The sequence below is a fragment of the Eubalaena glacialis genome, chromosome 3, assembly GCF_028564815.1.
Source record: "Eubalaena glacialis isolate mEubGla1 chromosome 3, mEubGla1.1.hap2.+ XY, whole genome shotgun sequence".
NCBI classification, from domain to species: domain Eukaryota; kingdom Metazoa; phylum Chordata; class Mammalia; order Artiodactyla; family Balaenidae; genus Eubalaena; species Eubalaena glacialis.
In genome coordinates, this window is record NC_083718.1 from 53,979,744 (window position 1) to 54,006,022 (window position 26,279).

General features: G+C 46.6%; 1 protein-coding gene across 4 annotated transcripts in view; it reads right to left on the reverse strand.

The window, feature by feature from the left end:
• Positions 1 to 24,913, reverse strand: part of LOC133086670 (protein FAM163A) — a 95,458-nt gene extending 70,545 nt beyond the window's left edge. For 2 of the 4 annotated variants that reach the window (XM_061183070.1, XM_061183066.1), the window contains exon 1: positions 24,056 to 24,202. The gene's annotated coding sequence lies outside the window, so the exon portion shown is untranslated. Of the gene's footprint in view, positions 1 to 24,055; positions 24,203 to 24,452; positions 24,493 to 24,730 lie in introns of those variants that run through there. The other 2 variants (XM_061183068.1, XM_061183069.1) reach the window with 2 other exon arrangements.
• Between the last annotated feature and the right edge of the window lie 1,366 nt (positions 24,914 to 26,279).

Genomic DNA, 26,279 nt, shown 5'->3' on the forward strand with positions numbered 1-26,279 from the left:
AGAAGGAAAGGAAATTAAATGTAATAGGAAATACTTGAGATTATAGAATTCGAGCTGTTAGAGCACTGAATCAGAGTGTGCGTAACCTGTTTCTAGTTGAGGAACCCGAAATTCTGTCCACAGGAATTTAAACAAGGCTCGTTCTCCATCTATGGCTCAGCTTCGCTACTCCTCCCTACTCCGCACATGAGTATACGCTGTCTTCCCCATCCCTTCTGCCCAGATGTTATGAGAACAAACAGGAGCCTGTTAACTGGTGCATTCAACAGCATCAATGTCCTGAGAAAAAGAAGGCAGATAAAAATACCAGCTAGTATTTTCCTTGTCAAGGTCACCCCACACCCACGTGGGGGTCTCCATCAGCTCTATTTTCTGCAGTACTGCCAGCCAGTTCTGTGAATCTTGTTTCTTTTGAGCCCCTGGAAAACTCATTTGATTGGTTCAGGTTTCTATTTAGCCTGAGAGACATTTATGATTTCCCAAATAAAATAAAAAGGAAGAGTTCCCTCAGTGTGTATGTGTGTGTGTGATCTTTTAGAAATAATTTTGAAAAGCTGTTCCCCAATCCAAATTGGATGGGGCTGGTGAGGAAGCAGGAGGGAACAAGTCTGCAGGAAGATCAAGGAGAGGAATTCAGACTCCTCCACACACCTGGCTGAGGCCTCCAGGAAAGTACCTCTTCTTCTCAGACAAGGGAAAGCATTTGTCCTGCAGCCATTGCACAGGTCCAAGCATTAGGATTTCTCTGCCACTTTCAGGGGGTATGGGGGATGTCTGGCCCTCAGTTTCCACATCTGTAAAGTGGGACTTGCCACAGCCTACCACCAGAGACCATGTGTCTCCTCCCAGGCTGAGATGCAGTTCTCCAAGTGTCCTATGCCCTTTCTCAGAAGTTAGCTTCTTCGGGTCTTCCCTGATTAACCTCATTAGACTTGTGATTAAAGAAGGACACATTCTTAAAGCAGAAAGAGAATAGGAAAAAGTAGAGTCCATCCAAACTGCCCTCATTTTTTCATAAGAAGAAACTACAGCCCCTTCACTCACAGACTTTTCATCATTGCTTCAGTGGCACTGCTCTGTGATCTAAAGTTGGTGTACACTCTCTTTCCAAGGAAGCTGTGAACTCCTAGAAGACAAGGACCATCACGTTGCCCGAAGTATTTCTCTTCTAGGCTCCCACAGTGGTCTGGACACAATGGCCTTCATTCCTGTTACTGGCTGACTAAGGCAGAGCTGGAAAAAGGAATATGTGAACCTCTTCTATGCAGAGCAAGGAAGATGACTCAGGAGATAAGAGATGTGAACCAACGCTTCCTTCATTTTCTACTTGCTGACCCAATAACCAATCTCCCACATTCCTAAAGTTGACAGCACACACAGAGAAAAACAGCTCTTCATGTGAGCCAACAGAAAGCTGTCAGTTTGATACAACCTTCAAAAATAAAATGAAATAAAGCATTTCTCTCACAAGTAGCCCAGGAAGCAGCACTGTTTAGGTCTCCTTGCTGTTTTGTGTCCCAGGACCACGAGAATAGAGCAATGCAGGCAAACTGGTAGGACATAGTAGGACCTTGGTAACCAGTTTGCAAAGGAGAACAGGAGACATCTAAGCTTTGTGCATGGGAACTCGACCAAGCTAACACCTTTCCTCCCCAGACTGTGATAGGACTGATTGACCCACATACCCAGCATGATCCCAATTCTCTCCAGCACTCGAAAAATGACTCTCCTGATGTTTACTCCCATTACAGGCATACACTTGTAAGTCTTTGGTAGGGAACACACAATCCTGGCCACATCCATTTGTAGAACTGTCTATGAGAAGGTTTCTAATGTGATTATTTCCCTCTGCCTTTGTATGATTATAAGACCTTTTTTTTTTTCTTTTTGGGCTGCGTTGGGTCTTCGTTGAGGTGCGCAGGCTTCTCACTGCGGTGGCTTCTCTTGTCGCAGAGCATGGGCTCTAGGTGCGCGGGCTTCAGTAGTTGTGGTGCGCGGGCTCAGTAGTTGTGGTTCGTGGGCTCTAGATCACAGGCTCAGTAGCTGTGGTGCGTGGGCTTACTAAGCTCCGCGGCAGGTGGGATCTTCCCGGACCAGGGCTTGAACCCGTGTCCCCTGCATTGGCAGGCAGATTCTTAACCACTGTACCACCAGGGAAGCCCTATAAGACCTTTTAAAAATCATTCTTTCTTTGTTCATCCATCCATCCATCCAACCAGTCATTCAACAAGAGCATTTGGCATCTACTCCATGCTGAGTAACTTCTAGGCCAAAATCAATAGGGCATCTTCCAAGCCTTAAAATTCCCTTCCTTTAGGCCACATCCGTTAAGTAGGGAGGGGTGTGTGTGGGGAGGTATGTTTCGTTGAAGAAATAGCTGTGTTAAAACCTAAGCTCTTATTAACTAATTCTTCATCCTCTCTGAGTCTCAGTTTCAACAGCTCTAAAATGGGAGCAATTCCTCACAGAACTGTTGCAAAGTTTAAAGGGAGAAAAGTGTATACGGAACTACACTCGATGCCTGCACGATAAAGGCATTCAATAATTGTTAGCTTAAAGAAAGTGACCCAAGAATCCAGTTTGCTCCTCAACATGCTATTCTCCTAACACCTCACCAGCCCTAGTCAATATCTTTCAAGTTCATTTTGCTTCCTAGGACCGTGTTCTCGGTGTTTTAATTCTCCGGTGAGCCGGCCTTGTCTTTCTTCTGACGGAGGGGCTGTACCATTTTGAGAATGTGATCTGTATCAAAGTCAGCTGTGAAGCTCCTGGAACTGGTGGGAGGATGGATACATAAAGTCCTGTTAATAAATAAACACACAGACATCAAGGCTACCGGCTGTCATAGTAACAAGACTTTATGCTTTCCTGGCTCCTGTCGTCTTCAGGACTGAAAGAACTTAATGAATTAGTCTTGCTTGCAGTCCTTCTGGAGAAAAATACAGCTGTGTCTACAACGAGCAGTCAGGGTAGCCAGCCAGAGGTCAGTCCCTCTTGGGAACTTTGCCAGCCAGATCTCTAGAGCAGCTTTGTTCGTTGTTTGTTTCTTACCATAAAAGTAATAATTGTGTATTAGAAAATTTTTTAAATACGTAAGTCAAAAGATAAAAATTAAAATCACCTGTAACTGTTCACTTGGAGATAAGCCCTGTTAACGTTTTATTATACTCCCATACACACACCCACATATACACACATGCTTATTACTGGATTACACTATGTACATGCCACTTTATAATTTAGCTACAGATCATGTAAATCTTTTCATGTAAAGTATGTTTCTACATCATTTTAAGTGGCTGCTAGTTTACTAAAGAAATCCCTGATTAGTAAACATTTCCGTTGATACTAGTTATTTTAACTGTGAGGACAATCTTGTGCTTTCTCTTTCTGGTTTTTTTTTGGGGGGGAGTTAGGGAGCCGCATGAGAGAGGGCACACGGCATGGAAGAGAGCGGCGGGTTTGTAAAGGTAAATGTCACTTGGTGTGGCAGGAGCTGAGTGCGAAGAGGACAACTGGGAGCCATTGTGGGGAACTTTGTGGGACATACAAGATGAGGGGAACCCTGAGAGGTCTTAAGTAGTTCTAGACCTTAGAGAGAACCCTCTGGTAGCAAGAGGGGGATGCACTGGAGGAGACTAGACTGGGAGCTGGAGACCCCACACCTCTCATCTGCTCCTGATTTCCCCTCGCTGTCAGTTGCCCCTTGAGACCCAAAGGCTGCATTTGCCATCATGGTCTGGCCCTTGCCGACCCCTGCAGCCTCCTGTCTCATCTGCTCCTGCCCTGGTTTTTATGCTTCTGCCCTGCCATGCTCTTTGCATCCTCTGGGTCTCCGCTGGGTTGTGCTAGGCCTGGCATGCCTGTTCTCCTCCACTTCACTTGGTTAACTTATTTTTTATAATCAATTTAAGTGCCACCTCCTCCAGTCCTCCCCTGACTCTTCTCCTCCCCCCAGGCTGGGTTAGCTTCCCCTCCACAGACTTCCACAACACTTCATGCTTATAGAGTCACGGCACCTCCACACTCTGGCATCATATTGTATTTGTTTCCCTACTAGACTTTGAGCTGCCTGGATCAGTGTCTTACTCATTGGGCATGCAGTGGGCACTCAATAAATGCTACTGAATAAAGTAAAGGTAGTCCCCAAACCAGTACTGCCAACCCTTGGATATGACCAAAATGTGTGAGGCATCAGGAACAAGCAAGGCAAATCCCACATCCATCCACATCTCTCCATCTCCACTGCCCTGACCCAGGCTACCCTCAATCTCTTGCCTGGACCACTGTAATCATTTCCCAACTGGCTGCCACTCAGCAGACAGACGATCTTCTTCAAACATTAACCTGTGCATATTGCTTGCCTACTTAAAACACTGTACAAGTATTTGGATTACTCTTAGAATACCATGGTTTACAAGACCCTGCATAATCTAGCCCCTGTCTACCTCTCCACACTCATCTTGCACCACTTTTCCCTTTGGTCCCTAGGCCCCAGTAAACGAGTCTTTTTTTCTGTCTTCAAACAGCAAAAGCCCTTTGTTCAGCCCCTCATTCCTCATGTGACTGGCTCCTTCTCTTCCCCTGGGCCTCTGCTTAAGTGTTACTTCATCAATGAGGCCTTGCTTCATAATCAAACCTAAAGTAAGTCTCCTTTCACTCTCTATCATGGTATCTGCTCTTTTTTTTCAGAGCATCTTTATACTTGGTCATTGTATTTTTATCTTTGTGATCAATTGTTTGATAATACTTTTTATCCTTTCAATGGTGAAGGGGCGGTACTTTGCCCTCAAGCGGACATTTGGCAATGTCTGGACATATTTTTGGTTGTCACGATGGGGGGCGGGGGGCGGGGAGAGGTTGCTACGAGCATCTAGTAGGTAGAGGCCAGGGATGCTGCTAAACAACCTACAATGCACAGGACAGCCCCACAACAAAGGATTATCAGGCCTAAGTTTGTCAAGTGATGAGATTGAGAAACATTGGTCTAGACTATGGGTTTCACAAAGGCAGGGACTTTGCCTGCCTTGTTTACCGTTGTATCTCCAGCACCTGGCCCGGTATCTGATACACAGTAAGCCTCAGTATGGAAAAATAACTGGTAGGGCCCATCATGACCAATCAGTACTGATGTCCACCACAGCACTGGGGCTATGAAGAGGAGGCCCCCACTGTGCCAGGCATTACCCTTCTGCTTGCTGGACAATGGGGAAATCTGGGAGTCTTAAGCGAGGGGCTAGAGCAGCCCCAGGGGTAGGAGACTCAAAGAACTCCAGAAAATGACCATTTACCATCCAATAGGAAAGTATATAAAAATTGTAATAACCTGCATGGCCCTACCAATACATACCTGCTAAAAGGCAGATGGATGGGTGGACAAAAGGCCAGGAACACCAATGAAGTAGCTAGTGAGCTGAAGAAAGGAAAGGGACTAGAGCAACTATTTATAGTATCTACATAGTCATATATTCCTGTACCCTTCACACTTACTCAAGCTCACCTAGTAAGAGGAGGCATGCAGACTGGTGGAAGCATGAGCAGACAGGAGGATGGGGTGGAGAGAAGGGGTGATAGGGTTAGGGGAAACATTAGCACTTTTTTTTTCTGTTGTTTTTCTCCTAAACCATTAAAAGCCTGTTTCGGAGAAACAGCAGCCTTTTGTCCTCAAATATTGTATGTAGTAAAATACCTTCTTTTAGATTCTAAAAGATCCAGAAGATACAGTTACCATTTGTCTGCCAGTAGGGAATCATTTGGGAAGATGATCTGGATTGAGGAAAGCTCTGGCATCCAGATAAGCATTTTCTCCCAAGGCAGAGCAGCATGTTCTCTGATTCAGGCTTTGTTCATAGAGACAGAAGAAGAAAAAAAAAAGCTACAAGAAGAATTCTCGCCCAACCTATCTTTCCCCATATGACCTTTCAGTTAACAAGTCATCAAGAATCCAATAACAATACCAACATCTATGAGCCCATATCACTTGGTGCTCAGAGACACTCTCATAGTATGTTACTGAACATCTCACTGGTTTCACCACTTCCTCTGTCTGAGGGGAGATTCTGTGCAGCGGCTGGGGTAAACAGCTCTGCTAGCAGAGCCTGGAGGCTGGAGAGGATGCTGGCTTCTAGTAGTCATGTACCCTGAGATAGTCTCATCACCCGTAGGACTTGTTCTTGTGGATTTCCTGCCACCACCCTGAATTTAACATGCTCAAAAGACCCTTAGCATTCTCCTCCCAATTTTCCCTTGAGCAACTCCAATTTCTGTCAACGTGATCATCATTGTTCAGCTGTCTGGGCTTAATAACCGGAAGCCTTTACTCCATAGTACTTCCATTCCCCTTAGGGATTGTTCTAAACCTTCACCCTCCTTCTCATGCTCCCACCAGACCCCCATTCTCTTCACTCTCAGCACACAGCCTTGTCTCCATCATGGAGGGTACTGACTCCATCAAGGGTGAACTACTTGCGCTTCTTTTCCCCGTCCCTAGCCTAACACAAAATCTTATCCAGGCCGTCCCCAACCCGCATCCTGTTTCCTGACTATCCAAAGGCTGAAAGACTCCTCCTGTTGGTCAGTCCAGCCTCCTACCCGTGATCTAGATCCCACCTCCTCCCTCTCCTCCCAGCCCAGGCTCCACTGAATACTCTCTCTACCTGGACCTTCCCCTTTTCTCCTCATGGCTCTATCCCCTCAGCCCATGGGCCTGATCAAGTTTCTTCCACTCTTAAAAACAACCCATTGCTTCTTCTCCTATCCCCCTGTAGGATACCATCCCCGCTTGTTACTGTCCCAACAATCTTGCTTCTTCCCAACAAAGCTACTAGGAATAAAAATCTGCCCTTGCTGTCTCCACATCCTCATAATATTCAACCAGCTATTGCTGCCTGTCTCTGCCTGTTTGCAGCAAAACTTCTCAAATATTTGTTTCTCTACTTTCTCACAACTTCATTCTGAACTCACTGGTTCCCAAATCCCACCACTACTCTGAAATTGCTCTGACGTAGGCCATCAATGGCCCCATTTGCCCCTCCCAAACAATCTACTGTTGACTACTCACTGCTACTTGAAAGGACTCCTACTACTCACTCTTTAGTCCTTAACTTTTCTCCTCTTCAACCATCATGATCCTACCTCTCCTGGTTCAACTCACACCATCCAGACTATTCCTTCTTTGACTGTCTCCTCTAGACCAGCGGTCCCCAACCTTTCTAGCACCAGGGACCAGTTTCGGGAAGACAATTTTTCCATGGGGGTGGGGGGGGCAGGAGGGATGGTGCAGGTGGTAATGTGAGGGATGGGGAGCGATGGGGAGCCACAGATGAAGCTTCACCCGCTCGCCTGCTGCTCACCTCCTGCTGCGCGGCCCGGTTCCTAACAGGCCACGGACCGCTACCGGTCCGAGGCCCGGGGGTTGGGGACCCCTATCTAGACCATTCCCCTCATAAACATGAGTCTTTCCCAAGGTTCCTTCCTTGCTCCACCATGCCTGCCTCAGGCACTCACCTGTTTACGGATGATTCCCAAAGCTATATATCTGGGCTGAATACTCCTTGAGTTTCTGACTTGCACCACCAAGTGGCTCCTAGACACTGTATACTTAGTTATCCCACAGTAATCTCCGATTTGAATGTTCCAAAACAGGCCTTATTATTTTACCTGCTCTTCTCTGCAAAGTGCTTTCCCTCCTCTTAATCAGTGGTACCACCATCCACCCAGTCCCCGTGCCCAGTAACTTGGAGTCATCCCAGTCTCTCCCCTCACATCTAATCAATTACCAAATCTTACCCATTTTTCTCATGACTGTTTCTAGAATATGTGCTTTCTCCATCCTTTTATTGCATTGTCTTCATTTGGCTCCTCATTAACTCTTTTTTCCTTTTGTTAAGACATTTATTCTTAATGCACGCTCAGAACTTTCCATTGCATCAACATAGAAAAGTGAGTCCCACATCCACCTAAATAAGCCTACAAACTCTCCATTTCCAAATCAGAGGTCTTCACCTCCCCTCCAAGTATCTCTTCTACTGTACTTCCTGTCTCTCCAAATGGCACCACCACTTCCCATGCCTCCTTCCCCCATCCAAAAATCTGAAGGTCTTTTCAGATTCCTTACGCTCTCTCTTCCATCCCCCTGAACTCTTGACTAGATAGTAGGAATACACGTACCTCCTTTCCTGACTGTCTGTACCCAACACCTACCCCTTAAACTGGACAAGGCCTCTTACTATTGCCTCTTACTATTCCAGGTGTACCAGTCTAGCTTTTCTAATTAGACAATGCGATCCTTGAGGGCATGGACCATGTCTGGTAGTTTTCTGAATCCTCCAGTGTGCCCAGAACAGCACTGGGTACAGAGTGGATGACCAACAGAGAAGTGAGTTGGCAATGAGACCCATCTGCCAAGAGACGACAGGTGTTGAACAGCCAGTGCCCTGAGATGATGGCTGCTGTTTGCCCAACTCCTTTGCCATAGTGAGAGGACAAGACCTCAGCAAAGAAGCTAGAAATGGTTCTTTGACGGACTGGGAAAAGGACTCCACCAAGGACAACATCATGGCTTGTGGAGTTATCATGACGACTCAGCTGATTTCTGAGATCTTGAATCTGTGGGTACCCATCTGTCATGTTGTATGGTGTCCTCAAGCAGTCCTCAGTGGCCTGAGATCTTGGAAATATGTGCTGTTTTACGGTGGCTGCCTCACCTTGGACATAAGCAACAGTTAAAGTCTTTCATGAGTCTATTCTGCTTTCCAGAAGTAGAGTCTAGAGTGTTTTATTTCCACTATCTAGCAAAAATCCTTAGTCCTTTGAGGTCCATGCTATTTGAGTATTCTTCACTCTACCCCTTGCCCACAACCGATGCTCCCTCGCTCACTGAGGATTTAGCAATTGTCTCCCCATCACCTAAGCTTCTGCCATCATCCCAGAAAGTTTCAACATGTATAAAGATGACCTCTCTAACACCCTAGCCTCAAACTTCCACGACTTCCTTAACACCAATGGCTTTTAATTTCATTTTACTCATCTACTACCATGGCCATGCTTCGACCCATATCACTGAAACTGTGCTCTGGTCAACCCTCACTTAGACTACCACCACTGTCTTCTGACCCATCACTCTGCCTCTATTCAAAAATCTACAGTGGCTCCATATCTCCTACAGGGTCAAGTCAAGGTCCTTAGCCAGGGAGGCAGCATGCCACGCTCTGCCCAGTCTCTCATTTCTTCTCCATAATCTAACATTTCTTATTCTGACATTACTGATTATATGCAGTTTCCAGTTCTCCTGCCATTTCTTGAGCGTCCTAGGCCTCCCTCTGACTGCAAGATCCAGGAGACTTCCCTCCTTGTCTGCAAAGATGTTCCCTTCTTGTCTGCAAAGACTTACATCTTCACGTTCCAGCTCAAACACTACCTGCTCTGAAAAGCCTTCCCTGCCTTGTCTGGGCACAGCCAGGGGCTCTTTCTCCCATGCTCCTAGCATGTGATACAGTCATTACAACATTTATCTTATCAGATTAATACCACGAGAGTAGGAACCATTCCTATTCATCTCTGTATCTCAGCCCCGGATGCAGGCCTGGTGCTAAGTTGGCTTCAACTAACATTATGAAAGGAATGAAGAAATGAGTTCCTCTGTATATGAATGAGGTCAGAGGAGATTGGGCTCTTGAATTAATTGAACCTCTTCTCTTTTCACCCTGGCCCAGTGCCCTGCCCATATGATTAAATTCCCTAATAGAATCTGCCCTGGCTAAGCACCATGTACAAATCCCTCAGCATTAAGTAGTAGAAAAGCTTCCAAGTGCTTGGAGAAAAAAGAGATTGGTGCCTCAGAGATGGGACATGAGACAAGTGGCAGATGGAGAGGTGTCCATCTACTTCTTAGCTACTAACTTCCTGGGAGTACTGATGACTATTTCATACTAAAACCAATTATGTGTTCAACAGCTAGCCACTGATGGTGAGGATAAAAGTTAAAAGCGGAGCCTGCATTTGTTGGTCACTTTCTATGTGTCAGGCATAACTCTTTAGAGTAGGCATCATGGGTATTATACTCATCTTACAGGTAAGAAAACGGGCTCAATGTCACACACCTAATAAGTGCTTCAATATCATCTTTCTCTAGCTTCTTCACCCTTCTCTCTTCACTGTCCTCACCATGCCCATTCTAAGATAATGCCCTTCCTCCTGTCTCCCCTCTATTCACCCTTCCTTTTCTTCATCGATGGCAACACCCTCATCTTGCCACCACCGCTTACAAGCATCACTTACAAGCATACTGACATCCGCCCTAACCCTACCCTCCTCCTCTCCAGTTAGCCCCACGAGTGGTCCCTCTCCACCCTAAGGCCAGTCCCTCCACCTGCACGTTTGATGCTGTCCTCCCATCTTCTTAGAAACCTCACATTGTGAATTATCCTTCCTTTAACCTATAACTTCTCCATTCAACTGGATCCTTTCCATTGGTATTTAAATGTGCTCAGCTGTCTCCCATTAAAACAATTAAACCAGCCTATCTCTCTATCACAGCCAAACCTCTGGAAAGATTTATACATGCAGTGTCCATTTCCTCACTTTCCACTTTCTCCTCCACCGACTACAATCTGACTTTTGCCTATCACATCACTGAAGCTTTTGCTTAAATCACTTGTGATCTCCATGTTGCAAAAGCCAATGGACTTTTATTGGTCCTTGTTTTCACTGACCTCTCAGCAGCACCTATGCTCTCTCTTCTCTTCTTCAGGAAACCCTCTGCTCTTGGCTTTCATGAAGTTTTCGCCTTCTGCTTTTTCTCTTATCTCCCTGGATCATCCTTTTCTGGTTACTTTTCAGGCTCATCCTCCTTTACTTGAAGTTAGCGCCAGGCCTTCTCTTCTAAGCCCATCCTTGCTCCATAGGCAGCCTCATCCATGTCATGGCTTCAATTACCCGTAGATGTTGATGACTTACAGAGGCATATTTCCTGCCCAGACTTCTCAAAACTCCTGCCTATATATCCACCTGCCCTCCTGATCGCCCCATTCAGATGGCTCAAAGGCTCCTCAAGTACAACATGGCTGAGGTTGAACTCATGATGTTTACCCTAAAGTCTTGTTCTCCCTCACTATTTCCTGCCTCAGGGAATGGTACCACCATCCACCACACAAAGTTGGAAGCCTAGGACTTATCCTCAATACTTCCTTCTCAACTCTCACATCCAAGCCATCACTTCCTGTCCATTTTATCCTCTAAACCTCTCAAATCTGCCTACTTCTTTCCATCTCCACTATACACGTCCAAGCCTAAACAACTGTCATCTTTCACCTGGACTCACTTGAAGTATCAAGTGAGTCTCCTAATAGGTCTCCCTGGATATACTCTTGACCACCTCAAATAGATTATCCACACTATACAACCAGCGTGATCTCTTTGAAATGGAAAATCTGACTATGTCACTCTCCTGCTTAAGTACTTCAGTGACTACCCACTGCTGTAGAATCAACATCAGATCCTTACTGTGGCTGATAAGACTCTGCATGTTCTAACTCCTTCCTACCTCTCCTGCTCATCTCGTGTGTTTCTCCCTCTCACTCTCTGCACCCCAGTCCACTGAGAGGCCTTTGGCATCTCAAAATGCCATGTTCCCTGTAGCCAGGGACCTTCCCCGTTCCTGGAATATCCTCTCCCGGCTCCCAAAGTCCCCTCACCTCCTTTGCTCCTGCTCACTCTTCAGGTTTCAGCTCAATCATCGCTCCCTCAGGATGACTTCCCAGGTCCTCCCTAGATGGCCCCAGACCTCCCATTAAACCCTCTTATAATGTACCATGTTCTCTACTTTAGAGCTTTTTTCACAGTGTCACTTTACATTTCCCTTGCGACAAATTTGTTTCCTGCAAGCGACTTCAAGCTCCATGAAGGCTGCGGCTTTGACTGTTTTGGTTTTTGTGCCCCTCAACATTGTATCCCCTGTGATACTCAATAAGTACTTGTTGACATCTTGAAAATGCGATCCTCACTTTTCAACCCGACTCTAACTAGCTTCTGGCCTCGTTACTTCTCTAAAACTGCCCTTGTTAACGTCAACAACCTTCAAACTGCCAAAACTGTACTCCTGTGGAGTCCTGATGTTCTACTAGCCGGACTGAGGGTTTCCTGCACTAAAATAGACACCTGGCAGTCTTTCCCCAATTCTTAGGGGAAAAAATGAGCTGACAGATCATTCTAATTTAAAGATTTTGTTTCAGAAAGTTTTCTTAATACGTGACACCTACTCTTCTATGTCTGTGGTAGAATCTGGCATAGGATGCGCTCTGATTTAGTTCAAAATTATAATTCATCCATTTTAATATATAAATATATCATGGTGTTCTCCAAAGAACACCATGATTCCCATGGGTTTCATGACATGAACAAGTGTTTGAGACTTACTGGCCAAATCCAAAGAAAAGTTTTTAGTTTTCTTATTTGTTCTCTTGGTGGTGTCTCATACAATTTATCATATTGGTTATTCATAGCAACTGGCATTTTTAAAAAATTATTTTTAATATTATTTATTTATTTAAAAAATTTTTTTGCTGAGTTGGGTCTTCATTGCTGCACGCGGGCTTTCTCTAGTTGTGGCAAGCAGGGGCTCTAGGTGCACGGGCTTCAGTAGTTGAGGCACATGGGCTCAGTAGTTGTGGCTCGTGGGCTCTAGAGCGCAGGCTCAGTAGTTGTGGCGCACGGGCTTAGTTGCTCCAAGGCATGTGGGATCTTCCCAGACCAGGGCTCGAACCCGTGTCCCCTGAATTGGCAGGCGGATTCTTAACCACTGCGCCAACAGGTAAGTCCCTAGCAACCAGCATTTATTGAGAAAATATTATGTTTTCCCATTGCCCTTTGCCCCTATTTTTACTATAGCATTTATCACCTTCTCCTGTGATCTCTTTCATGTACTGCAAGTTCCTGGAGGGTACAGGGACTGTGGCTTTTCCTTCTCTCCCTCTCCCTCTCCCTAGTGAGCCCAGCATGTGGCCCAGGCACATGGATCATGTTTGTTGAATGCAGGAATAAATGCATGAGTGAATAAAAGACCGAATAAAATAGGAAGACAGAACTTAAATCCTCAGCCTCAGTACTCTTCCTCCTATTCTCTGCTGCCTCCCAACTGGAAAACTCAGTGACACAGTGGTTTGATACAACAGAAATGTAGATTTTTCATATGAAAATACCATCCGCTGTTATTTTTAAAAGTAAAATGAATCCGATATAAACCTATTATAACTTTACAGGTCTAGTCCTTGTGAGCTTCACTTCTAATATCTAATCCATCATTAAGCCCTGTTGATTTTACCACCAAAAAAAAAAAAAAATCATAGTGACTGCCTACTTAATGGGGAGAGAAAGTTTTATTCTGTATCTAAAAATGCTATGTACTATGTCTGTAGCAGAAGCTGGGTAAATCATGACATTTTACTGATACAAGTATATCTTTAAACACTCCATATTCTATCATAACCCTGTGCCTTTGCCCAAGCTGTTCTCTTAGCCACCTCTGCCCTTTCTCCTGAGCTTGTCTATCAAAATCATACTTAACCTTCAAGGCTCAGTTCAAAAATCAGCTCCTCCAAAAATACCTTCATGATCTACCAGAATTACTGGGGCCAGCCTGATTCACTTTAGCCCCTCTGCATGTGACCGCATGTTGCCTGTACCTCTACTTGGCATTTACTTCTTTAGTCTGCAGAGTCCTGCTGATGTTATGACTGTTCCTCTCCCACACCGCCTTGCAGGCAACTCAAACCCAGGGACCAGGCCTTGCTCATCTTTCTGTCTTTCCAGTGCCTTGAACAATAGGCATTTTCTGAATTGAAGTGTGTTAGGCTGATCATCCACTACTAGTATATATGTAAATATCATTTGTGTGTGTGTCATAAGGTGACTTTTAAAAAAATAGTTGTGGTATCTGGCTTTCCCCCTTCTGGCTAGGTTCTAACAGCCTTAGCTGAGAGCCCAGTCTAGCTTCTTGCTCTCACCCCTATTGGCAACAGAGCATACAGAAGGAGAAGCTGCCTGTGTGCTCCAGAATTTATTTGGAGAAAAATTCAAGCTGTTTTTTTTTTGAAGTGGAATGGGAGTCAGAGATGAGTCCTAGCCAGTGAGCTGCATGGGAGAAGAAAGGTTTGCAGTGAGCAAGGCTCTCAGTTCTCAGGCTGTTTTGTTTCAAACAGCAGACAGACTCCCAGCACAGACCTGGCGTTCAGGGGCCACCCTGCTCATCTTCTTCCTTGGGGGCAGACGTCGGGCCTCCCGAGCACATCCTCACAGCCCTCCACACCACTGGCGTCTGGACCAAAGCAGAGACAACCCCTCCTCCCTCTGTCCCTGGGGAACATTACACTTGCAGTCCACTCAACCCAGCCCTAATGCACACACAGAGACAGAAGCAAGAAAGATGGAAATCCAAACCAAAAGCGCTGACTGCTTAGTCCCTGAACCATGCCTTATACAAACCTATCCAGCCTGCAAAGATTCCAGCTCAGCCACATGCTGTTATAACCCAAACTGAGTATGCGAGCACCCCTGTGATGCCGCTGTGCCTGTGCTGCAGGTTACTGTGCAGAGATCGGAAAAGGTCATTGAAAGGAGAGCATAAAGGTGTCGTTGCTTGATGGCAAAGAGCCTGGGTTCTCACATGTACCTGATCAAGTGGTTAAATGAGATAATGTAGGCAGAGTGCTTAGCAGAGTAACGGGAACAGAGAAAGCTCCCAATGAAGGCTTCCTACCTAACAGTGCTGGAGGACCCCTTCTCATGTGATTAGAAGCAAGTCTTTCTTCCACTGCTTCTGCTATTCAACAGCTGCTCTACCTGAAGGAAGGAAGGCAGTGCCTAATACCTGTCCCCATACCCTTCGTGCATCTGGTGGCTTCCAAGCTGCATGGGGGGAAAAAACTGAACTGGGCAGATGGGAAGCAGCCAAATGGGCATCTAGGGACATACTGATTGATGCAGGTGACAACTGCATCAATAACCTACCTTCCTTCCTCCTCTGGGGCAATACAGCCCAAGAGACCCCAGAGCAATTTTCAAACCTTTTCTTTCAAGCGTATCTCCCTTCCTCTCCTTTCTTAGGCCCAAATGCAACACCAGAAATAGACCTTCTTCTGCCCTCTCTGATGCCCAACCACAGTGTTCCTCCTGCCCCCTTACCTAGTGCTGTCCAGGCACTGACACTTTATTCTGTATAGGGAAACAGTAGGGCGGTAAAAAGAAGGATAGTGTCTATTTCTTCATGTTGTTTTCAAGATTGGAGGATCCTATCTTGCCTACCCAGCTCAGAGAGGCTAAAGACACCTCTCTCCCCAGCTTTCCAAGAAAACTTGCACAGTTAAATTTAAAGGAATTTTAGATGGTTCAGAGCCTATGAGCCCTGTGTGGTCTCACAGCGCTTTGGCTTTTATCCCAAAGGGAACCTCTCAAGCAACCTGAGGGGGAATATTGCCCCACACTGTTCAGCTGGAGAAGAGCTTGAGGGAATATGTCAGACACAGGGCAAGGAAAGAGGGTTTTTTAAAAATAGTTAATTGGGGATAGCTTCAAGATGGCAGAGGAGTAAGATATGGGAGATCACCTTCCTCCCCACAAATAAATCAAAAATACATCTACACGTGGAACTGCTCCTATAGAACACTTACTGAATGCTGGCAGAAGACCTCAGACTTCCCAAAAGGCAAGAAACTCCCCACGTACCTGGGTAGGGCAAAAGAAAAAAGGAAAAACAGAGACTAAAGAATAGGGACGGGACCTGCACCTCTGGGAGGGAGCTGTGAAGGAGGAAAAGCTTCCACATGCTAGGAAGCCCCTTCACTGGCAGAGACGGCGGGGGGGAGCTTCGGAGCCACAGAGGAGAGCGCAGCAACAGGGGTGCAGAGGGCAAAGCAGAGAGATTGCCGCACAGAGGATCGGTGCCAACCTGCACTCACCAGCCCAAGAGGCTTGTCTGCTCAGGTGCCGGGGCAGGCGGGGGCTGGGAGCTGAGGCTCGGGCTTCGGAGGTCAGATCCCAGGGAGAGGACTGGGGTTGGCGGCGTGAACACAGCCTGAAGGGAGCTAGTGCGCCACAGCTAGCCAGGAGGGAGTCTGGGAAAAAGTCTGGACCTGCCTAAGAGGCAAGAGACCATTGTTTCAGGGTGCATGAGAAGAGGGGATTCAGAGCACCACCTAAATGAGCTCCAGAGATGGGCACGAGCCACAGCTATCAGCGCAGACCCCAGAGACGGGCATGAGACGCTAAGACTGCTGCTGCAGCCACCAAGAAGCCTGTGTGCAAGCACAGGTCACTATCCACACCTCCCCTCCCGGGAGCCTGTGCAGCCCGCCACTGCCAGGGTCCTGTGATCCAGGGACAAGTTCCCGAGGAGAACACACGGCGCGCCTCAGGCTGTTGCAACATCACGCCAGCCTCTGCCGCTGCAGGCTCACCCCACATTCCGTACCCCTCCCTACCCCCGGCCTGAGTGAGCCAGAGCCCCCTGATCAGCTGCTACTTTAAGCCCATCCTGTCTGGGCAGGGAACAGATGCCCTCAGGCGACCTACATGCAGAGGCGAGGGCCAAATCCAAAGCTGAACCCCAGGAGCTGTGCGAACAAAGAAGAGAAAGGGAAACCGCTCTGTGCAGCCTCAGGAGCAATGGATTAAATCTCCACAATCAAACTGATGTACCCTGCATCTGTGGAATACCTGAATAGACAACAAATCATCCCAAAATTGAGGACGTGGACTTTGGGATCAACTGTAGACTTGGGGTTTGCTTTCTGCATCTAATTTGCTTCTGGTTTTATGTTTATCTTAGTTTAGTATTTAGAGCTTATTATCATTGGTAGATTTGTTTATTGACTTGGTTGCTCTCGTCCTTTTTCTTTAATATATATATATATAGTTTTCCCTTTTTCTCCTTTTGTGAGGGTGTATGTGTATGCTTCTTTGTGTGATTTTGTCTGTACAGCTTTGCTTTTACAATTTGTCCTAGGGTTCTATCTGTCCATTTTTTTTTTAATATACTTTTTAGCGCTTGTTATCATTGGTGGATTTGTTCTTTGGTTTGGTTGTTCTTTCTTTCTTTATTTTGTTTATTACTTTTTTATTTTTAATAATATTTTTTTAATTTTTTATTTCAATAACTTTCTTTTCTTTTCTTCCTATCTTTCTTTTTTCTCCTTTTTCTTCTCAGCTGGGTGACTGACAGAGTCTTGGTGCTCCAGCCGGGTGTCAGGTCTGAGCCTCTGAGGTGGGAAAGCTGAGTTCAGGACACTGGACCACCAGAGACCTCCTGGCCCCACATAATATCAAATGGCGAAAGCTCTCTCAGAGATCTCCATCTCAACACTAGGACTCAACACCACTTAACAACCAGCAAGCTACAGTGCTGGACACCCTATGCCAAACAACTAGCAGAATAGGAACACAACCCCACCCATTAGCAGAGAGACTGCCGAAAATCATAATAAGGTCACAGACACCCCCAAAACACACCACCGGACGTGGTCCTACCCACCAGAAAGACATGATCCAGCCTCATCCACAAGAACACAGGCACCAGTCCCCTCCACCAGGAAGCCTACACAACCCACTGAACCAACCTAACCCACTGGGGGCAGACACCAAAAACAACGGGAACTAAGAACCTGCAGCCTGCAGAAAGGAGACCCCAAACACAGTAAGTTACGAAAAATGAGAAGACAAAGAAATATGCAGCAGATGAAGGAGCAAGGTAAAAACCCACCCAACCAAACAAATGAAGAGGAAATAGGCAGTCTACCTGAAAAAGAATTCAGAGTAATGATAGTAAAAATGGTCCAAAATCTTGGAAATACAATGGAGAAAATACAAGAAACCTTTAACAAGGAACTAGAAGAACTAAAGAGCAAACAATGATGAACAACACAATAAATGAAATTAAAAATTCTCTAGAAGGAATCAATAGCAGAATAACTGAGGCAGAAGGACGGATAAATGACCTGGAAGATAAAATAGTGGAAATAACTACTGCAGAGCAGAATAAAGAAAAAAGATTGAAAAGAATTGAGGACAGTTTCAGAGACCTCTGGGACAACATTAAACGCACCAACATTTGAATTATAGGGGTCCTAGAAGAAGAAGAGAAAAAGAAAGGGACTGAGAAAATATTTGAAGAGATTATAGTTGAAAAATTCCTTAATATGGGAAAGGAAATAGTCAATCAAGTCCAGGAAGCACAGAGAGTCCCATACAGGATAAATCCAAGGAGAAACACACCAAGACACATATTAATCAAACTATCAAAAATTAAATACAAAGAAAAAATATTAAAAGCAACAATGGAAAAGCAACAAATAACATACAAGGGAATCACCATAAGGTTAACAGCTGATCTTTCAGCAGAAACTCTCCAACCCAGAAGGGAGTGGCAGGACATATTTAAAGTGATGAAAGGGAAAAACCTGCAACCAAGATTACTCTACCCAGCAAGGATCTCATTCAGATTAGACGGAGAAATTAAAACCTTGACAGACAAGCAAAAGCTAAGAGAATTCAGCACCACCAAACCAGCTTTACAACAAATCCTAAAGGAAGTTTTCTAGGCAGAAAACACAAGAGAAGGAAAAGACCTACAATAACAAACCCAAAACAATTAAGAAAATGGTAACAGGAAAACACATATCAATAACTACCTTAAATGCAAATGGATTAAATGCTCCCACCAAAAGACACAGACTGGCTGAATGGATACAAAAACAAGACTCGTATATATGCTGTCTACAAGAGACCCACTTCAGACTTAGGGACATGTACAGACTGAAAGTGAGGGGATGGAAAAAGATATTCCATGCAATTGGAAATCAAAAGAAAGCTGGAGTAGCAATTCTCATATCAGACAAAATAGACTTTAAAATAAAGACTATTACAAGAGACAAAGAGGGACACTACATAATGATCAAGGCATCAATCCAAGAAAAAGATATAACAATTGTAAATATTTATGCACCCAACATAGGAGCACCTCAAAACATAAGGCAAATGCTAACAGCCATAAAAGGGGAAATCGACAGTAACATAATCATAGTAGGGGACTTTAACACCCCACTTTCACCGATGGACAGATCAACCAAAATGAAAATAAATAAGGAAGCACAAGCTTTAAATGATACATTAAACAAGATGGACTTAATTGATATTTGTAGGACATTCCATCCAAAAACAACAGAATACACTTGCTTCTCAAGTGCTCATGTAACATTCTTCAAGATAGATCATATCTTGGGTCACAAATCAAGCCTTGGTAAATTTCAGAAAACTGGAATCGTATCAAGCATCTTTTCCGACCACAACGCTATGAGACCAGATATCAATTACAGGAAAAACCTGTAAAAAACACAAACACATGGAGGCGAAACAATACACTACTAAATAACCAAGAGAGCACTGAAGAAATCAAAGAGGAAATCAAAAAATACCTAGAAACAAATGACAATGAAAACACGATGACCCAAAGCCTATGGGATGCAGCAAAAGCAGTTCTAAGAGGGAAGTTTATAGCAATACAATCCTACCTCAAGAAACAAGAAACATCTCAAATAAACAACCCAAAGCAATTAGAGAAAAAAGAACAAAGAAACCCCAAAGTTAGCAGAAGGAAAGAAATCATAAAGGTCAGATCAGAAATAAATGAAAAAGAAATGAAGGAAACCATAGCTAAGATCAATAAAACTAAAAGCTGGTTCTTTGAGAAGATAAACAAAATTGATACACCATTAGCCAGACTCATCAAGAAAAAAAGGGAGAAGACTCAAATCAACCAAATTAGAAATGAAAAAGAAGTAGCAACTGACACTGCAGAAATACAAAGGATCATGAGAGATTACTACAAGCAACTATATGCCAATAAAATGGACAACCTGGAAGAAATGGACAATTTCTTAGAAAAGCACAACCTCCCGAGACTGAACCAGGAAGAAATAGAAAATATAAACAGACCAATCACAAGCACTGAAATTGAAACTGTGATTAAAAGTCTTCCAACAAACAAAAGCCCAGGACCAGATGGCTTCACAGGCGAATTCTATCAAACATTTAGAGAAGAGCTAACACCTATCCTTCTCAAACTCTTCCAAAATATAGCAGAGGGAGGAACGCTCCCAAAGTCATTCTACAAGGCCACCATCATCCTGATACCAAAACCAGACAAAAATGTCACAAAAAAAGAAAACTACAGGCCAGTATCACTGATGAACATAGATGCAAAAATCCTCAACAAAATACTAGCAAACAGAATCCAACAGCACATTAAAAGGATCATACACCATGATCAAGTGGGGTTTATCCCAGGAAGGCAAGGATTCTTCAATATACGCAAATCAATCCAAGTGATAAACCATATTAACAAATTGAAGGAGAAAAACTATATGATCATCTCAATAGATGCAGAAAAAGCTTTCGACAAAATTCAACACCCATTTATGATGAAAACTCTCCAGAAAGTAGGCATAGAGGGAACTTACAGTCCCCTCTTAAACAGTCATGTACCACAATGTTCATTGCAGCTCTATTTACAAAAGCCAGGACATGAAAGCAACCTAAGTGTCCACCAACAGATGAATGGATAAAGAAGATGTGGCACATAATGGAATATTACTCTGTCATACAGACTGAAGTAAGTCAGAAAGAGAAAAACAAATACCGTATGCTAACACATATATATGGAATCTAAAAAAAAAAAAAAGGTTCTGAAGAACCTAGGGGCAGGACAGGAATAAAGACGCAGACGTAAAGAATAGACTTGACAACACAGGGAGGGGGAAGGGTAAGCTGAGACGAAGTGAGAGAGTGGCATGGACATATATACACTACCAAATGTAAAACAGATAGCTAGTGGGAAGCAGCCGCAGAGCACAGGGAGATCAGCTCGGTGCTCACTGACCACCTAGAGGGGTGGGATAGGAAGGAGGGTGGGAGGGAGACGCAAGAGGGAGGGGACATGGGGATATATGTTTATGTATAGCTGATTCACTCTGTTATACAGCAGAAACTAACACACCACTGTAAAACAATTATACTCCAATAAAGATGTTAAGAAATGTACAAAAGAGTTTACAGGTCCACTCTCCCTGGAGGCAACAGGTATTATTAGGTTTTGTGTATATGGTTATGCAAATGCAAGCAAAAATCTTGGACCGCTCCTTCTTCCTCCTCTTTTATAGCATGAAGAGTAGCATATTATAAACACCCTATGCATGTTTTCCACTCAGCCCTACATCTTGAAAACTGTCATATATCAGTTATATAGTAAGCTTCCTAAATCTTTTTTTATGGATGAACAGAACAGTATTCAACTACCTGGAAGTACCACAAGTCCCCCTTTGATGAGCATGTAGGTTGTTCTTTCATAGTTCAAACAGTGCTATAATATACACATGTCTTTGTGGTCACATGCAAGAACAATGGCAAATCGGATTCCTAAAAATGAAATCACTGAGTCAGATGGCATGGGCATTTCTAATTTTGATATACTTTTCTAAAATGCTCTCCAAAGGAGTTGTACCAGTTTACTCTCCAACAAGCAATATATGAAACTGCCTATTTTTCCAGAACCTCATCAACAGTTTATCAATCTTTTTGATGTTTGCTAACTGAAAGGTAAATAAATACGTCACTGCAGCTTACACTTTACATATTAAAGAAATTAATCCATTGTGTATGAATTAAATGCCTGAGTCTTACTGGGAAAAAAGAGCATCCAGTTTTACTAGGCCAGCACTTTCTCTGAAATCTAATGGGGTCACAAACATCCCTCGGACCTACAAATAACAGTCTTTATTCACAATGTTCTAGATTTTCAGCTACCACATGTGTGTCTATTCTTAGTGGGAGAAGAGTTGCGCTGTGGAAGGAGCAGAGACTTTGGAATCAGACAGACCTGGGTTCCAGGCACAGCTTTGCTACTGACTAGCTTTATGATCTTAGCAAATTACTTAACCTTTCCCAAACTCAGTCTCCTCACATGAAATATGGGGATCATAATACTGATTTTGCAAAGCTTTATCTCTGGTACATAGAAGGTACTTAACAAATAGTAGCAGTTTTCATTAGTGTTAATAATCATCAGGCCAGATTCTAAACCTCAGGGCACTTTTCACAATTGACAGGACCTGGAACAGCCCAGCCAGGGCCGAATGGCTCTTTTGTTAAGTGGCCACCCAGAGGATTCCCAACTCCTCCTTGAAGTCACCACACCCTCCTTCCAAAGTTAGCAGGAGAGCTCACTAAAATCCCACCCAAGGCCTCTGGGTGAGGTGTGGGCTGTTTCTGTGCCAGCCTCCGCTGCTGCCAGATGATGTTTGTATTCAGACTAAGGGCACTCTGGTCTAAGCAGAGCTCATTTCCAATTTCAGATGGGCAAGTCAGAGGCAAAACAGAGATCCTTGGGCAAAACATGAAGGACTTGCTCTCATCGGCACCAGAGCCCATCTCTCCTTTCCCAAGCACTATTTTTGATGAGGTCACTAAATGCAGATTTCTAGTTTTGGCAGGAATGCCAGTGGTGCTAGGGCTTCTATCTAGGCATGTAACACTCCCTCCTCCCAAAGAACTTGAGGCTTTTCCCATTTACACATGGTCCTGTCTCATTTCATCCCCCAGGATGGCAGAAATTATGATAGTGAGGGAGGGCGCTGCTGCTGATCGAATGCCCTGGCTGAACCTCAGGAAGCCATATTTCAGTTCCTCCCTGCGCGCCAACACGACCCCCATCTCTATATTCTATACGCGGTTTGGATCCTCTCAGGCACGGGAGCTGGAACCTCCTGGGAGAGGTCTGAGAAATTATAATTGCTTTCAGAGAATGTTCCTTTGCTCTTTCTTCCCCTTAGTCCACCTCTGTCAGTTTGAAGGAAACGGGCAAGATCTGAACATAATTTCAAGTACTTCATTAGTACAGAAAGAAAGTGGCCTTTTCCCCCCCAAGACTCCAGATCCCAGCCAATCGCAGGCAAAGTGAACATGCAGGATCTGAAGTCCCCCATCGTTAGTCTCTCACAAGGTATAAAACGTGGGTCTGCCTCAGACACGGGCGGGCCGGGCAGGGCAGATACCAGACTGCGTAGACGTCGACCCCTGCCAGTTACACGGCTGCTTCCTCAGAATCGGACCCCTAGCCCTGCCGGTGAGAACCACCCTCCCCGCAACCGGGGTCCTCCAGCCAGGCCGCAAGCGTGACCTGGGGCTAGGGGAGGGTCCGTAGCTGGGCAGACTGGAAAGGACGAGAGAAAGTGCCTCAACTGACTGCGGGGCCCCAGCCTGCGGGTTGGCTACATCCCCGCCCCATCAAACTAGTTAGAGCGAACTTCCAGGGCCCCACAGTTCCACCAGAAGAAAGCAATGCCCACGTGAGACACAAGAACACGGGTGGTGTAAACAGCCCAGGGGCACTGACAGAGAAGACAGCTCTCCACTCCTGCCCTCCTTTGCTGCCTTCGGAGGCGCAGAGCAGCGAGGAAGCCCCCCTGCAGGCGGTCTTCCGGGCGCCGCGCTGGGCACTCCACCCGCCCATCCCAGCCAGACTCCGAGTGAAGGGGACTCGAGCAGCAGAATGCGGGTTTCACCCCGACACTGCTTTCCGCTCACCTCCCGATCTCTCTACGCCGGCCAAACCCTCCTCCGGGCCGCTGAGCGGAGCTTCGATGTGGCCGGCGCCTCCAGACAAGCCCGCCGCGCCCGCCCGTCAGCGCACGGCCCTGGGGGATGGGGTGCGGGACGCCCGCCCCGGGGCCTCAGGAGGAAGCGGACAGCGGCCCAGGTGAGACTCCGGCTTCTCTGTCCCTGAGGCAGACGGTCAGCCCCCGGCGGTCCTGGATCTGAGAGGCCGACCCGGCGCCGCGAACGCACCCCCGCCCGCCGTATTTTGTAAAACTTCAGGAAAACCACCAGCTCACCCAGCCCAGATTGCAAGGCTGGCCCGGGGGCGCCCGCGCGCTCGGATCCACCCCGCCGCACAGTCCGACCGCTCCCACCCACCCCGGGTCAGCAGCCCCGGCCCGGCGCCCCGCTCACTCACTCGCGCCCGGCCAGCCCTCGCAGCCCGCCGTGTCGCGGGCCCGGGCAGCCGCATGGTCCCCGGGAGCTCGCGGGCGCCGAGGCGCAGCAGCCGCGTCCGTGTGGGGTCCCGCCGGGCGGAAGGCGCCGGGGAGCAGGTCGGCAACGCGGGGCTGAGGCGGCGGCAGCAGCAGCAGCAGCGGTGCGGCCGGGGGCAGGGACCCGGCAAGGCCCGCCCCGGGGCGGGGACGGCGCGACCCGCGGCCTGGCCTTGAGGCCCAAGACGTCCACCCCCACCCCCCCGGAGCGAACGGCTCGGGGGCCGAGCAGGAGAGGCGAGCGCGGACCCAGAGCCAGCCGGGCACGGCCACTGCCAAGATAGGGGTGGGCAGAGGGCGGCGGCCCCGGGGAGCGCTTACCCGGCTGCAGAGGCGCCCTCGAAAGTACACGCTGGCCCGACACAACCCCGCGCGGTGGCAGGCGCCCCGCGAGGTCCTCGGCCCGCCCCTCCCCTCCCCTCCCCCGCCCAGCCCCGCCGCTCCCCTCCCCCGCCCCTCCCCTCCCCCACCCCTCCCCCACCCCTCCCCTCCCCCACCCCTCCCCCACCCCTCCCCTCCCCCGCCCAGCCCCGCCGCTCCCCTCCCCCCCTCCCCCTCCTTCAGGGAACCTCGGCGCGGAGCAGCGCCTTACACATTACCTCAGCTGAGCGGCTCAGCTCCGGCGGCGACTCCCGCGTTCGGTTCCCACGGGGTCTGCGCGCGTCCTTCCGGACGCCCCTGGCTGGGGAGGCCCACGTGAAGCTCCTCCGCCCTCCCCGGCGCTCAGAGGACTGGCTTTGCACTGAGCCAAGAAGCTCATCGCCCCTCCAGGTGCCGGGGCTGGGGGCAGGTGCCGAGCGTCCTGATTGGCGCTGGCCCCAGTCCTGGGAGAATCCCCTGCTAGAGAGGCTGCCTGCTCCAGGGCGAAGGGAAGGGATAAAACAGCGCAGGCTGTTGCCTTCCAAAGAGGCTTCCCTTAGCTCTACTGCCTTTTTGCCTAAGAAATGTAAACTTGGAGTCGAGCGCCCTAGGAACGCTCGCGCGGGGGACTTGGCGTGCTGCATACAGACTGGGTCCAGCACGGAAGCTCCCAGGAGAATGAGAGTCTTAAGGACCAAGGTGTGTCGCTATCCACTGGACGTTGCCTTGAGAGCCGCCTGAAAGGCTCATCTATTTTCCTGTTTCCGGCCCGCAGTGGTCCCTGGAAGTCCAGTGATACCTGATGTTCCCGCCGTCGAGGGGTACCCGGTCCTCGTGGCTGGGCAGGGAGTCAGTGTAAGATCAGAGTTGTGATGGCAAGATCTGGCAGGAAAAAGCAGGAAAGAAGAAGCAATGCTCTTCCCCACCCCACAACACAAGAACAAGACGTTAACGGTGCTCTAGGTTTCTTGTTAAATCATCCTCTTGTAAAGTTTTTTAAAAGTTTTTAAAGTTGCTTATGTGCTGTACCCCAAACAGTAGTTCTGACATCAGTAGTTCAGAAGATCTGCTCGAAAAACTTGACAGGATGAGGTGGAATCTCATCTTTCTGTCACTTTCTAGCACTTCCAAACTTTTGGAACTTTTACCTGTTTTGGCCTGTTTATCTTTCTCCTGACCCTGCTCTCCAGTCTTGGTTGGACTGACGACTGGGGAGGAGGGAGGGATGGAGTCACCCAGGTTAATGCTCAAGGACGGAGGGTTCTCCTCCACATCAAATGTTTTCCTCTTCGTACCCCGGATAGTCTGGAGGATTCAAAGCAAAGGTGAATGAAGTATCAATTTGAAAAACAAACAAACAACAACAACAACAAAAACCTGAAAAACCATAGTCCCTCAGCTCAGGTCCTAGTTGTAAAGGAAGGGAGTAAGAAATTTAGTACTTGGAGCAAACTTTATTATTCCTGAAGCACTTAAAAAAAAAAAAAAAACCATCCATAGGCACACCTAATCATGCCAGCAGGTTTGCCATTCCCTCAAGACTCCACTTTTTTTTCCCTCTCTCTCTTCACAAGTTTTAAATTTTGACCTCAGATTTTCCTGTGCTGCCTTTTCTCACACAAAACCTCACACCTACATTCTTCCCTCCTTATTTCTTCTTGAAGACAAGGCAGTGAAATATGAAGAGACGTGTTATTTTGTTATAAACAATTATACACAGAGAAAATGAAGACAACATACAGCCTAAGAAATCATGATTTACTAAACCTTGTAATAACCACCCAGCTC